Consider the following 15,026-nt stretch of genomic DNA (forward strand, 5'->3'; position numbering starts at 1 on the left):
GCCGAAACACTGCCTGTCGGGACCGAACCATCAGACGCAGCAGCCGTCGCGACGAGGCGCGCGCCGAGCGGTCAGGAGGCGAGTAATGGCGGCATGATCACGTGATCAAAGGTGGCAGCTCCCATGATACGCCGCTGTAAAGCGTCTATATCTCCATGTTCGCCTGAAGTGCAAATCATTATTTATCTTCTCGGTGCAATAGAAGAAGAAGTTCGTTTAACAATATGACATCTATAACTGCATACTCGACTGAACTTCGGAGAATTATTATTGATCGTCGTGCTGTTGCAAATAAATCTGTTTTTGATACGTTTTGCAAAATTTCCAATTTTTCATGAAAAAAACCCGAAAGAAATGTTTTTTTTTCACGCCATTCAAAATTTCTTGAAATTTTACATCTCTAGTGGAAACCTCAGCTGTCATGCAGGCATTGCGGAATCAGGGTGTAGAAGAGTGTTATGTGAAAATATTCGAAGATATTTATAACGATTGCACAGCTACTATAGTTCTCCATAAAGTCAGCAATAAAATTCCAATACCGAAAGGTGTCAGGCAGGGAGACACGATCTCGCCAATGCTCTTCACTGCCTGCTTACAGGAGGTATAACGGGGACTGGAATGGGAACAGTTGGGGATAAGAGTTAATGGAGAATACCTGAGTAATTTGCGATTCGCTGATGACATTGCCTTGCTAAGCCACTCAGGACAAGAACTTCAAAGCATGATCAGTCAGTTAGACAGGCAGAGCAGAACGGTGGGGCTAAGAATTAACATGCAGAAAACCAAAGTAATGTTCAACAGCCTAGCAAGGGAACAGCAGTTCGCAATTGGTAGCGAGGTGCTGGAAGTAGTAAGAGAATATGTTTACTTAGGGCAGGTAGTGACCGCAGATCCTGATCATGAGAGGGAAATAACTAGAAGAATGTGGTGGAGCGCATATGGCAGGTTCTCTCAGATCATGAATGGTAGCTTACCAATATCCCTGAAGAGAAAAGTATACAACAGCTGTATCCTACCGGTACTCACCTATGGGGCAGAAACGTGGAGGCTAACACAGAGGGTTAAGCTTAAGTTAAGAACAACGCAGCGAGCTATGGAAAGGAAAATGATAGGTGTAACGTTAAGAGATCGGAAGAGGGCGGAGTGGGTGAGGGAACAAATGCGGGTTAATGACATCTTAGTTGAAATCAAGAGGAAGAAATGGGCTTGGGCAGGGCATGCAATGCGAAGGCAAGATAACCGCTGGTCCTTAAGGGTAACGGAGTGGATTCCAAGAGAAAGCAAACGTAGCAGGGGACGGCAGAAAGTTAGGTGTGCGGATGAGATTAAGAAGTTTGCGGCGATACAGTGGCGGCAACTGACAAAGGACAGGGTTAATTGGAGAGACATGGGAGAGGCCTTTGCCCTGCAGTGGGTGTAGTCAGGCTGATGATGATGATGATGATGATGATACCAGTTTTACCGGACGCCTCCTGTGCACATGCAGCGGCCCCGCCCAGTCACTCCGCGTGCGTAGAACACCTCCAGTAAAACCGGTATACGTCTCCGCTAATACGTCTCAGGTATGGACTGACGAACGAACAGAAGTCTGTAGGCAAAGAAAGGTGAAATGTAGCGCTGAACGCAATTCCTAAATTAAAAAGAGAGCATACAAATAATTGTCAGCGTCGTGGAGATTGTTTTCATTAGTCAATCGATCAATCGATTTCCAAACGATATTACATTGAATGAGCATGCGCAGTGGCGCCGTGAACGCCACCACAGGGGCCGGAGTCCGTGAACGCTGCAGTTCCATTTAGTCCGTCCCGCCAGCCGCTTGTCGAACCGGGACTCCATGATCCAGCGGGAGTGTGGAGGCCTCCTCTGCATGGAAAAAATGGCACCGGAACATGAGCCCGCGCAAGGAAAGGCGGAACGCTAAAAAAGCTTCAGCGAACAGAATAAAAATGAAGCAAGACAAAGAAAAACGATATAAATAAAGAATATACGCACGCTGGTAAATATCATATGGCCCACAGAAGAATGTGCCACCAGAGCGGTACGAGGGGGGCACCGTCTGGTTCTGGAACACGTTTCCACCACAGTTCTCGATACGGCTCGACTCTACAGCGGCTTTCCTCGGGCCGGCCAGCACGGTGACCTCCTGTGTGGACGTCTGCTGCACGACGGACTGCGGGCCCGACGACAGCGCACCAAACCACGTCGGGTCCGTGTTCTGGATGCCTCGCATGACGTCCTTGGAGACCTGGTATTCGTCGACAGGGCGCTCCTCTTCGTCGGGGGACGTCGTGGTCCACTCCATGCCATGCTCTGACTCCTTCATAGAGGATGGCGGAAACAGCACGCCACGCAATTCTCGCCGGACACTGCTGGCCCTGGTCGTCAGTGTCATCCTGGTCCGCATAGAACTAACAGCCCGGCCTTCGTCCTCTTCTACGCTCGCCTTGGGCTCCGGGCTTCGACGGTAGTCGTCTTCCTCTTTCAGCCTCTGTCTCCGAATCCCCGAGGCGTGGAATAATAAAGGCGCGGCGAATAATTAAGCTGGGTTCCTGCTCTCTGCTTGACAACACAGCTGCGTTCCTCGGCCTCGATAACCAAATTTCCGCAGGGCTCGCGCTTTTTCCATCGGCGGGAAAATACCCACAAAGACCATCTCTGAAGATCTGTTGCACTATAATATGCCCTTCGAAATAATTTCAGGGTCCATTTAAGCTCGGTCGCGCTCAGCGCTGCGACGAGGAGGAGGCCACAGGGAGAGGACAGGCGGATTCATTCCTGCAGTGCACAATGTAACTCACCAAGTATGCGAAATCTCAGCTGGCCAGGTACATGTACGCACGCACACCTGCACAGAGTGAATATATGGTCATAAAAGTCGCTACATCGTGGTCAGGATGGCCGAGCGGTCTAAGGCGCCAGATTTAAGCTCTGGTCCTCGAAAGAGGGCGTGGGTTCGAACCCCACTTCTGACAATGTCACTCTTTTAGTTTTTTGCTTTTGGACCTACTGCGAACGCTGTACGTGCACAACGCTAATATACATTTTTATTATGCAGCACTGTCATGTTTTCTTTTTCTTTCCCTGCAGTCGGATACAACTTAATAATTGAGCAGCAAATGCCCCTCAGATGAAGCACCCCAGAGCACAGCACGGTGTCAGGACGGAAAATTCGCTGACCCGTCGCGCCTAGGGCTTGGTCGGGCTCGAAGTGGCGGGTTCGGAAGGAGCTTCGTTCGATTCTTCTGCAGTTGTCTGTCCCAAGATCGTTATGTGTGTTCCCAAAATACCACCTGCAGGCTTTGAGAAACTCCACTGAGGAAATGCATACTGGTTTAGCCCACGTCGTGTCTTTTAACATATACTGGGCACTAAACAGGTGTTTTGCTTTCCGTCTCTACTGAAAAACGGCCATGAATTCTACCTGTGAAATCCTGTTCATTAAAGGAAAAGAAAAGTTGTTACCGCGGCAGCAAAGACGTTTTAATATTTACACACCGCGCGCCGTAAAACATGACTGCAGATAAAAAGCCCAAAGGTAACTCGAATTAATTTTTACGCGTGCATGCCACCCTTTCCATTTAACTCTCGGGATTCCCGAGCTACTCACAGGTGACATCACTGTTCAAAAAGCCGCAAGGGCGGACCCGCCTCATCCTCACTTCTTTTTATAATTAGCAAAGAAATTTCTGCAAGCGTTTTAGCGATTTCACCGCTTTTTCTGGCCACTTTATAACTTTCGTATAATACGAACGTCTTTCCATACAGTGAGCAATTTACCTCTTGCGCTACTGCGGCAAAGGGCCCGAGCCCACTCTGAGCTTGGTAGACCGGACCACAAGTTTTTTTTTTCTTTAAATGCGATGTTGATTGCCTCAGGGCATAAAACGGCATGTAATGATAAATGAGGATGCCTAAATAAATGAGTAGAGGTTCGCTGATCTAATGAAATCGAGCAGTGAACGATGATGAGGTCCATGTGTCCAAGCGGTGTATGAAGCACTGTTATCGGGCGAAAGACCCGCTGCCGCCAGGTGCCGAATTCTTGTAGGCTTCAGCGCCGGGCAAACCCACAGCAGGTGGTGAATGTCGGGCTCAAGATTTCTGTTCTTGCAGACTGGACACCCGGGGCGGGGAGATACACCTTCGAATTGCGGCCACTTTCGTGTAACGGCCGGAGTTAGGGCAACCCCGACCCGGATCCTCCGAAGCGCAACCTCCTCTGCACGGGTAAGACCACGGGGGAGGGTTACCGCACACGGAGGGATTAGAGCACGTGTGCGGCGCCGGAGGTGTTCCTTTTTTGTTAAAAGGAGGGTGGTGTCATCCAGTGTTAGGACTCGAGGCGAAGACGAAGTTGGGGTCACAAGGTGGGTCGCAGAATCTGCACGGCTTTGCGAACTCAGGAGGTCTCGTGGGACCCACTGAATTCGGATTGGCTGCGGGATGCGTGCCGCGAGACGATGGATGTCCTGGCAAATGCCTGGGGTGCGACTGACGCATCGTAGTAGGCGTATGACTTGAAGAGCGTCGGTGCGGATGACAATGCGAGCCGTAGGTAGTAGGGGAACGGCGGCCACTGAGCAGAGTGCCTCTTGAACGGCAAGCAACTCCACACAGAAGGAGGAAAGAGGTTCTGGGAAGCGAAACCTGGACGTTTTGTTGAGGGCCGGCTTGCAAGAGCAGTAAATTGCAGTAGTGGTTTCGCAAGCCTGGATGCCTGCGTCAACGTATAAAACGATGGAGCCATGCGGCAGATGGGCGTCTTCTTGTGTAATTCGTTCGCGATACGACGCCGCCGCGAGGGTAGATGATGGCCGACGTACATCAGTTGGTTTGTTATCGCTTAGCTGCACAAAATGCCAGGGAGGGAGAACTGGCGGAGGCGGCTGTCGAATGGAGTGCGAGGAAGCATACGCCCTGAGTGCACACGTTGCGTGTGTAAGGTTAGACTTAAGCCGGCGAGCATCACGTCTTTGCTGCACCAGCTCATCCAGAGTATTCAGCTGCGCATGTTCTTGGAGCGCCACGATCGGGGTGATGCGGGGAAGGCAAGTGATGACCCTCATTGCCTCTCGATTAACGGCTTCAAGGCCATCCCACTGAGCCCTCGTCAAATGCTGGAATTGGGATTGGTACACGAGGCGCGGTTGCACAACCGCCCGCACCAACTGCCTTGCAACATGAGAGCTGGCGCCGCCTGTTTTAGGAGCAATTCGTCTAATCAGACCTAACGCCTGAATCGCTTGCTTTCTAGCTCGAGAAAGCCAAGCAGTCCCTGTTCCTGACTCGTGAATCGTCAAGCCCAATATTCTGACTATCGAACTTTCTTGAAGTGGAGTTCCGGATAGATGGAGACGAATTGGTGTCGCAGCGAGTTTACGGCGTCCCCAGCGGTTGGCAACAGACACATACGTAGTTTTGCTCACTGAAAGCTGAAGACCAATTGAAGAGGCATAAGTAGACGTTATATCTAGGGCTGTCTGTAGGGCGGAGGCTTGAGTCAACAGGTCGTGGTGGGTGCTCCACACAGTGATGTCATCAGCGTACAATAAAAACTTAATATCAGTCACTTCATGTAAGCGCCAAGGAAGGGGGATAAAAGTAATATTAAATAATGTTGGCGATAGTACCGATCCCTGGGGCACGCCGCGAAGAGGCACAAAGGATCCGACAGCCTCACCACTGAGGCGTATGGCAAAATGTCGGCCTTCCAGAAAGGATTTTACAAAATTGCGCACTCTAACGGGGAAATGCAGCCTGTTAAGTGATTCCAGGATAGCAGCATGACTGATATTGTCGTACGCCTTTTCAACGTCCATGGCCAGTACGGTACGCACATTGTGGCTGCGTGTTGATGCTAGAACTGATGACTCCAAGACAGCCAACCCATCTTCTGTACCTATGGACGTTCGAAAGCCGATTTGGGCGGGATGATAGAAACCGTGGTGCTCAAGCCACCACGACAGGCGTGTGGCAAGCATCTTTTCAGTAAGCTTGCACAAAGTGGGCGTAAGCGATATAGGCCGGAAATTACCAAGGTCTGTCGGCGGCTTCCCTGGCTTTGGATGGGGATCACAATAGCCGATTTCCAAGTTTCTGGTACGACGCCTTCTATCCATACCATGTTGATGGTGGCGAGGAGTTGAGGCAGTAGAGCGGAACTCATAATCTTGTACACCTCGTACGGAATGGAGTCCGGGCCGGGTGCAGTCTTCCGACGGGCCTCATCTATTGCTGCAAGCAACTCGGGCATGGAAAATGGGCTCGTGATTCCCTCGGCGTCGGCTGTTCAGTAACGTGATAACTTAGCGGGCCCTGGCTTCAAGTCGCGGACCCGGGCTGGGCTCGGGCGCCTCAGGATTAGGCCTGTGCGGTGCTCTACTCCAGCAAATGGCGCTGACCGATTGTCACGAAGTCGCAAATAATCTGTTGTCCCTCCCCTGTCATGCTAAAGCGTGACCAGGGATTAAACGCGACGTCATGAAAATCAGTGGACGCCACTGGCTGGAGGGCCTCCTTTGAAGGGCATCTGCCGCTTCGTTCTTGAGTTGTAGCCTACTATATAGTTTGTTTTTCGCGCGTTGGTAATACCGTCATACGTCACAAACACACTGACTCAACTGCCACCAAAAATAATTCGCGAGCACGGTGTGAAATCTTCCCATTTCTTTCAACCATGACAGATTCCAGTGATGCCGCCGTTGGATTTCACCTAGGTTTGGCGTCTGGTGAAAAAACACTTCATGCCCGCAGCGGTGGCTCAGTGACTTTGGTGTTCAGCTATTGATGCCAAGGTCGCGGGCTCGATCCCGGCGGCGCCGGCCGTATTTCGATAGGGGCGAAATGCAGAAACGCCCGCGTACCGTGCGATGTGAGCGCACATCAATGAACCCCAGTTGGTCTAAATTAATCCGGAGCCCTCCGCTATACGGTGTCCCTCACAGTCCACATGTGTCCCTTTGGGACGTTAAACCACAAATTTTCACTTCTTCACGTTCTCACGCACTCAATGACGCCGGTAGACCATTGCTTTGGCACCATTAGGAATCTCGCTGAGGGCGTCAGCACAAGCGACCACGGACATTCGAGCCGAAGTGAAGGGAACGACAAAAACGGAGAGCGCTTAAAGGGCCACGGAACATCCTCTGCTCGAAAATATTTTCTACCACTCTGGTAGCGAGGCATCGTCCCCGGAAGGTGCGGCTGCAAATAGTTTTTGAAAAGACTCATTAGTAGCGTAGGTACAGCCGTCGCAATCAAGCTACTTCTCCATGCTCCTCTCATTCCATTCCTTCCTCGAGATTTTTCTCTCGCGCGCCTCGTCGAGTAGGGTCCCGCAAGGAAAAATCGCCCTTCTTCCTCTGATGTTAGCGGTTCTGGTGGAGCGCGCCACATGTCTACGTCATGGCCCCGCCTTGAAAAGAATCTTTTTCTTGCTTTTTGCTACCCGGTCTACTTGAATGGGGGGGGGGGGGGGGGGGGGGGGCATGGAGGGAAAAAAAACTGAGGAGGGAGCGCTTACGCAGCGGGGCTAGATATCACAGCACGCTACCACGTGGCATCCGAGCGACCGAGGTGATACAAGCGACCGAGGTGGTAGGTTACGGGCGTGTTTACTGAGCCGTAGTGCGCGGGCACCGAACGAAAGCACATATCCGCTAGAGCACGTCGCCTGCCGTCTTCGCTTGTTCGAGGTTTTCTCACCAAGCGACAGAGCGAAAGATGCCGGTCCTCGCAGCGTAGTCTCCTCACTTCGCTCTCTTTTTCGCGCACATGGAGCTTACGCAGATAACAGACGACCTATGGCCTCTCATGGTGACAGAGTGGTTCCTGTGGAAGGCCATGTTGGGGGGGGGGGGGGGGGGGGGGGCGGCTGAGAGTGAGGTGGGCGGACGAGATAAGCGAATTCGCTCGGATAGCATGATTGCTGCAGGACAGTGCTCATTGGAGATCAGTTGGGAGACGACTTTCTACTGCAGTGATGATGTGGACGATTTCTACGCAAGAACACGACGCATAAAAAGTGTTTAAAATTTCAGCAATACACTTAGTAGCACTATTCTCTCATTGCACAAATTTTCTTTGTATTAATCAAGGTTCATCATCATTATTTATTGACCCTTAAAGACCCCTGGGTGGTGGGCCATTACATAAGGGGAGGGGGGGGGGGGTTACATCACAATAATACACCAGGTCACAATCAGTGCCATATACATATACTGGTAGGATATAAAGAAAAATGTGCATGAACCCACCACAGAGAGTGGCCAAACATATATAGCCAAACACAAAGAGAAGAATAATCAACACCATGTTTTTAAGTGTGACAGCAGCAATTGGCGGAACTTACATCGATCAAGTTCGATGACAATGGACTCGGGTAATGAATTTCATTCTTCGATGGCAACAGGTAGAAAACACTTGTTAAATTCGTTAGTGGAGCCGTGCACGAGCAGAATGCTCATGGAGTTGAAGAGACGACGCGAAGTTCTGAGAGGCAGAAGCAAAATGGAGTCCCGAAGTGACGTAAAACAATGGTATAGTTTGTGGAACAAAGACAAACGGGCAATTTTCCGCCTGTGCACCAGAGGCTCTATGTCGAGAGAATATTTTATATTTGTAACGCTAGAGTGGCTGTGATAGTCGGATGAAATAAAGCGGGCTCCACGGTTTTGAATAGCTTCTATGGTGTCAATTAAGTAAGCTTGGTGTGGGTTCCAAATAGGGGAGGCATATTCTAGTTTAGTGCGGACGAAAGTATTCTAGGCTAGTTTTCAGATAGAAGGTGGGGAAGAACCAAGGTGCGTCTGATAAACCCGAGTGATTTCGAAGCACCAGCTGCCAGCTTCGTAATGTGCTCGGACCACGTGAGGTTGTTGGGGATATGAATTCCGAGTTACCGGTATGAAACGAGCTTGGAAAGGGTGGTTTGGTTCAATGAATATGCGTAGTTGACATTGGTACGCTTGCGTGTTACCTGCATGTACTTACACTTGGAAACGTTGAGCTGCATTAGCCATGTGGAACACCAATCTTCAATTCTGCTTAAGTCATTTTGAAGGATTAGCTGGTGTTTTTTTAGCGGTTATGCGACGGTACAGACGCAGTTGTCTGCGAAAAGACGAATGGTCGATGAGATGCCTGCAGGAAGGTCATTTATGAAAACTAAAAATAGAAGTGGACCGAGCACTGAGCCCTGTGAGACACCGGACAAAACCTTAGTTGCAGGCGACTGATCATTATCGATAATAGTGTATTGACAACGAGCAGTTAGAAAACAACGCAGCCATGCTAAAACCAGAGGATCGAGGCATCAGCATGAAAGTTTGGCTAGAAGGCGCTGATGGGGTACACGATCAGAAGCGTTCGAGAAGTCCAGGTATATGACATCAGTCTGAAATGACAAATCTAAATTTAGGCTGAGATCGGTAGTGAAATGAAAAAGGTGGGTTTCGCGTGAATAACCGGATCTGAAAACATGCTGAGGAGGGGGGGGGGGGGGGAAGAAGCAGCTGTGATCTAGATGAGAGGCCATGTGCGAATATTTAATGTGTTCTAGTAGCTTGCAGGCAATGCTTGCTAAAGAAATGGGATGGTAGTTAGAAGGATCGGACTGCTTACCTGCTTTAAAAACCGAAAGTAGTCTACTCATCTTCCAGTCATCTGGAATTGAACCTGTAGGAATCGATTGCTCGAATATTATTTGCAAAAACTGGCTTGAGATATCCTTAGTGCATTTCAGTATCTTTGAAGGTATATTATCAGGTCCTGGGGCGCTTGAAACCTTAAGCTTATCTATGACATTTGCAGTACCGTTGGCAGTGACAGTAACGGGATGACCTGTCATCTTGAGTTAGAAGTTTCCAGAATTTTGGGGGGTTGGAGTTAATTATGCTTAGCAGATCTCGATGATAAAATTTCTTTTTTGATTGTCGAAGAAGTTCAGTGTATTCGCGAAGACACGATAAATACATTTTCCACTGTTGTGGGCAGCCCGAGTGCTTTGCTGCACGGAAGAGGCGTTTCTTTTTCCTTGAAAGTTTTCTGAGTGCATTAGAAAACCATGGTCTGCCTGCGTCACCTCGAATACATACAAGGGGAACGTATATATCGATAAGTGTTAATAAATTTCTTTTGAATAGCAACCAATTATTAGGTTTCTATTTTTTCTCAGCTCTGGAAGTGTCGCATGCATTAAACGCATTTGATGTATTGCATTTAATTATTTACTGTATTGCATGCATTTAATATATTACCTTCCTCCTTTAGAATGTAAGGCAAAGTAAATAAATAAAAAAGGAGCCGCATCAATCTTCCTTTCGCGTGTCACTCGGTCACCGGTTACCAAAAGCCGCCTGCACGCACAAACACGGCCGCAAGGCGCCCACAAGTGGGGGAGGCGAGGAGATGCAAGCCGCCAAACTAATCAGCCGCCGCGGACGAGGGGGGGTTCGCCGAGGAAGCACGCAGGCTTCATGCGAGGCGAGCGAACGGTGGCTCGCATCGATCCAAGAGGTGCGTGCAAGACAACGAGTCACGGGCGTCTTTCGCTTCGTGACGAGAACCGCATCCACAACAAGGCCCCTTGCGGTCCGCACATTTGCTCTAATGACTGGCTCGGAGGCGCCGAATCCTCTTCGATTGCTCACGCCCCCGACGTCCCTGCGTGGTGAGGACAAGCGGATGCCGCCTCCGTAGCGGTAGCCAGGAAGCATACGGGGTGCTGGAAAACAAGTCGTGCTGCGTTCCGTGTCCATCGGTGTCGGTGCTTTCATCTACCTCTTGGCAACATTGTAGCGTTGCGACATTTGATCGCATTTATTTTTGGTTACTAGATGGCATCACTATTCTGAAAACAAAACGTAACAAATAATGCAACAGGGGCTACAAATGATGACTGAAAAAGGACAGCACAGCCTGAAGGCAATCCAGAGCACGGTGTGGGACTTAATCTGAGGCCCAGACCATGCCCGAGGCTCCAAACCCGAGCCCGGCTCCTGCCCGCGGCTTCAGTCTCGGACTTGGCCCGGGCCCGCTAAATTACTACTTTACTGTGTCCGGCTCGGTACGCCAAGCATAATGTGAGGCCTAGCCCAGGGCCCGGACCGGGCCCGTTCCCAGCAACAGCGCAAGAGATAAACGGCTAACTGTATGCAGGTACAGAGACATACTACTCAAGTAAATAAGTGACCGGGAAAGGAGTTCAAATCGTAGTAACGATTGAACAAATTATTTTGGAAACGCAGAAGCAACCAAATACGAGGCGAGTTCGCTTGTTTTTTTTTTTTTTTTTAACAATTATCTGGAAAGTCTGTAGCTACGAAGCTCCAAAAGCTAAATGAAAAGGGCTGCATGCACCAGTAATAAACACCTTTCCGTTACCTTCGAGTTATAAACCAGCACTGTTCTTTGGGCCCACGATGTCTAAATAAAATTTCTCTGTCACCGTGCCAATAGTATGTCTTTCTTTAATAAAAAATGGTTTTGCAGGTTGGATTCAAGGCCGCGCTATCCGCATTTTTTTATGCTAGGTAATGTACCCAGATTGAAAAGCCAAAATAAAAATTTTGTTAGCGTCGCTAGTATTCGAGAACACGGCATGTCGCCAACTAACAACATTTAGAATTTGGTTAATTTTGTGCAGTTTGTCCGAGCCGTGTGTAAGAGCGAATCGAAGGCCTCATACCGACTGGAAAGCCCCGAGAAAGTAAACAATTTCTTTATCCAACAAATGTCTTCCTTTTTTCCACTCAACATCGCTCAGAAAATGACAGGCAAGGAATTGGACGCCGGCTGGCAGTCGCAAATTCGCGCCCAATTTTTCTTCATGCAACTTGCTCAAAGTGACGCCAGACATTTTGACCAGAAAACGCTGACTAATGAGAATACGTTGATATGAAACTTAGTATGGAAGCCCCATGTAGTAATGAGCCCACGGGGTGCAAACGGCACTGACGTCACACCAAGCTCAAATGCGCGTCATATTCGCCTTGTTACTGATAAATACAAACTTTACGCAGATTTCATCTCAACCAAAAGTGTACTATTTACTGGCACGACACAAATCATTTCGCAATAAAGTGAATACAGAAATTAGGTCTGCGAGAAATAAACACTGTGCGAACCTTTTCAGTCATCCTATTACTAAAGATTCCAAAGAAAAATAGAGGCCACTAAATACATTTTTAAATAAAGTGTCACGTCACCAAGCCGCAAAAGGTCTAGAAATTGACGGTTGTGATATTTTAAGACTAAGTTTGGCTAATGCTTTCAATGAATATTTTTCTGAATCAGATGATATTGACAGTTCCGATGTTTCCTCATAAGCATTCGAACCTGAGATCTATTGCGTTTATAATATTTTACCAAACGCACACATACACAAGGCTAATGACGTACAAAGCAGGCCTATTGTGTTTATCTTTCCTAAATTGTGCACTGTTTGACGCATTATTATAACCTACCCTTCAGACAGGCGTCTTTCATGCAGACATACGATTAGGAAAAGTAGTGGCAATTTATAAGAAAGGCGGTACGACCATCTTGGATAATTGCAGGCCTGTACGGTTCTCCGGTTTTTGCAAAAGATTTAAAATAATTCTTCACAGGCTTCGAAAATTTCTTTACAAGAATTCATTAATAACACATGATCGATATCGATTCATACCCATTAGATCGACAACGCCCTGCTTGCGCAGAAGGAATACAGATTCAGCTGTTAAAAAAAAAAAAGCTGTTGACTTTCGGCAGTCTTGTCGGTTTTAGCAAAGCGTTTGATAACATTAACCACCGTATCCTCTTCGCAAAACTTTAAGATTACAGCATTCGCCGACGACCCCTAAACCTTATTATTTCTAGGCTCGATATCTCAGTGCGCACAAATTGACTGCTATTGCTCCGGCATACTACTTATAACAAAAGGCGTACCTCAGGGGAGTATCTTGGGACCCTTGCTCTTTAACATATATGCAAACGAGATCCCTAACGCAAAAAAAAAAACAAAGCCACATACATTTCATATGCGGATCCTACCAGTGTTCTCTTCAGCTCCGAAAGCATCCCATCGCTCAGTCACACTGCTAACCAGGTCCCGTCTGCCTTATAAACATGGGCACTCAATAATTCTTTAAAATTAAATCAGAAAAAGCTGCTGCCTTATTTTTCTTTCCGAAGCACTTCTTGTCCCTTCCCTTGTATGCTTAATTTCTTCCCGAACGGAAATCACATGCTGAAGAATCCGTCTTAAATTTATTTAGGTTGTGATCCGACCAAATGTGTAAATATTTTAAAATATCTTGACATGCTGTTTGCATCAACAGCTGTTGCCAATGTACCATATGACTCACAAACCGGGCCTATGTTATCTGGTAACAGGATTGTGCCCCTGAGACATTCATTTGAATATAGGTTTCCATATTTTCTTAAACGAACCATATCCAAAGATGGCACCTACTTTTATAATATTCTAACAAAGATTCCCCGCCGATCGCCTTATGAGGTTAGAAGCTTTGACTCAAGCAATCCCCCAAAAGAGAACTAACTATGGGTTCATGATGCACAGGTTAATTTTGCTTCCGTTTTTAAATACATCGTTGTCTGATCAACATACCTCTAGGTCACTATCTTCAATTCGTAACCTCTACATGTAATTTCGATGTGAAATAAAATAATATTTTCTTTTTGTTGAAATACACTACGCCTGAAATTCTGATTGCCGCCGCGGTGGCTCAGTGGTTATGGTGCCCGGCTGCTGTCTCGAAAGACACGAGTTCGATCCCGGCCGCGGCGGCTAGAATTTCTTTGGAGGAGAAATTCTAGAGGCCCGTGTACTGTGCGATGCCAGTGCACGTTAAAGAACCCCAGGTGGTCGAAATTTCCGGAGCCCTCCACTACGGCGTCTCTCATAGCCTCAGTCGCTTTGGGACGTTAAACCCCATAAACCAACCAACCAACCAACCAAATTCTGATTGTCGTGGTTGAAGGTTGTGTGCTCCAAATTTTTCTTTTCTTTTCTTTTTGTTGTAAAAAACAGGCAGTATATGTGCCACTGAATTTGTATACAGTGTAGCAAAGGACAGTAGCAAAAGACGCGTTTATTGCCGAGAAAATTGGAGTTAAATGTTTTCCCGCCCCTTTTAAAGTGCACGGCGGTGTATCTTACTCTGGGATCAGCACCATAAAAATTTTGCACACGCAAGCAGTTTATTTATGTAATCGGACGGTGATGGCAACTCCTGTATATTTTTTTGGCTCTTCCTGGCTTATGAAAGCTCAATTTTCAGTGAAAGTAGTGTCTTGGTCCTTAGAATCCGATAATATATCGATACAGGTCGACTTCAGTCTGCCGGCAGTGTCTCTTTAAGGTTTTTAAGCAGCACATAAGTCGGACACTGTGAAATTGATAGTCCTAGCAATATGCTTTCGAAAATGCCTAATTTTTTAGCATTACTAGATCTACTCTAAGCTTCTCCCCCTCAAAGGACCCCTCCAGTCAATGGCGTCGGCCGATTCTCAGTGTCGTGCTAGCGTGACAAGGCAAGGAGTGGCAGATGAAAAGGGATAGTTTCCCCCCTCCATAGTCGGGGATAGGCCCCTCTCTCCATTGTGGCACTGCTCCCTGCATTGTCACTCTAGCAGGGTCATGAGAATCGGCCGACGCCATTGGAAGGAGGGGGTTCCTTTGACGGGGAAAAGTCGCTGCCTTTTTAAGTTGTATCCGACTATAGTTTCTAACGGATAGTTAATTAAAACGATATAGCTTTAAGTAAGCATAGTTTATAAAAGCCATGCTCAGTCCTTTCTATCTGATGGGCTTGTTTTTAAGTTGCATTTTGCTGAATTCTCAGCATGACTTCACTTCAGCAATTTATTTTTGCTCAATTTCTAAATACCTCTCTGCACCTCTGCTACACACCCCGTTTTCTCTATACCCACTACCCTTGAAGAACATGGAAACCATTCAACAAATAACTCCCTTCTTTTGTTCGGCATGGATGCAGGACAAGAAGGCTTGGTCCAAGAAGTAT

General features: G+C 47.8%; 1 non-coding gene across 1 annotated transcript; it reads left to right on the plus strand.

Moving 5' to 3' along the window:
- Nucleotides 1–2,888: 2,888 nt before the first annotated feature.
- On the plus strand, nucleotides 2,889–2,972 carry TRNAL-UAA (transfer RNA leucine (anticodon UAA)). The gene has a single exon. It is a non-coding gene; the product is annotated as a tRNA-Leu (tRNA).
- Nucleotides 2,973–15,026: the final 12,054 nt, after the last annotated feature.

This window comes from Amblyomma mixtum, chromosome 3 (assembly GCF_055824585.1).
Source record: "Amblyomma mixtum isolate Tamu chromosome 3, ASM5582458v1, whole genome shotgun sequence".
Lineage (NCBI taxonomy): Eukaryota > Metazoa > Arthropoda > Arachnida > Ixodida > Ixodidae > Amblyomma > Amblyomma mixtum.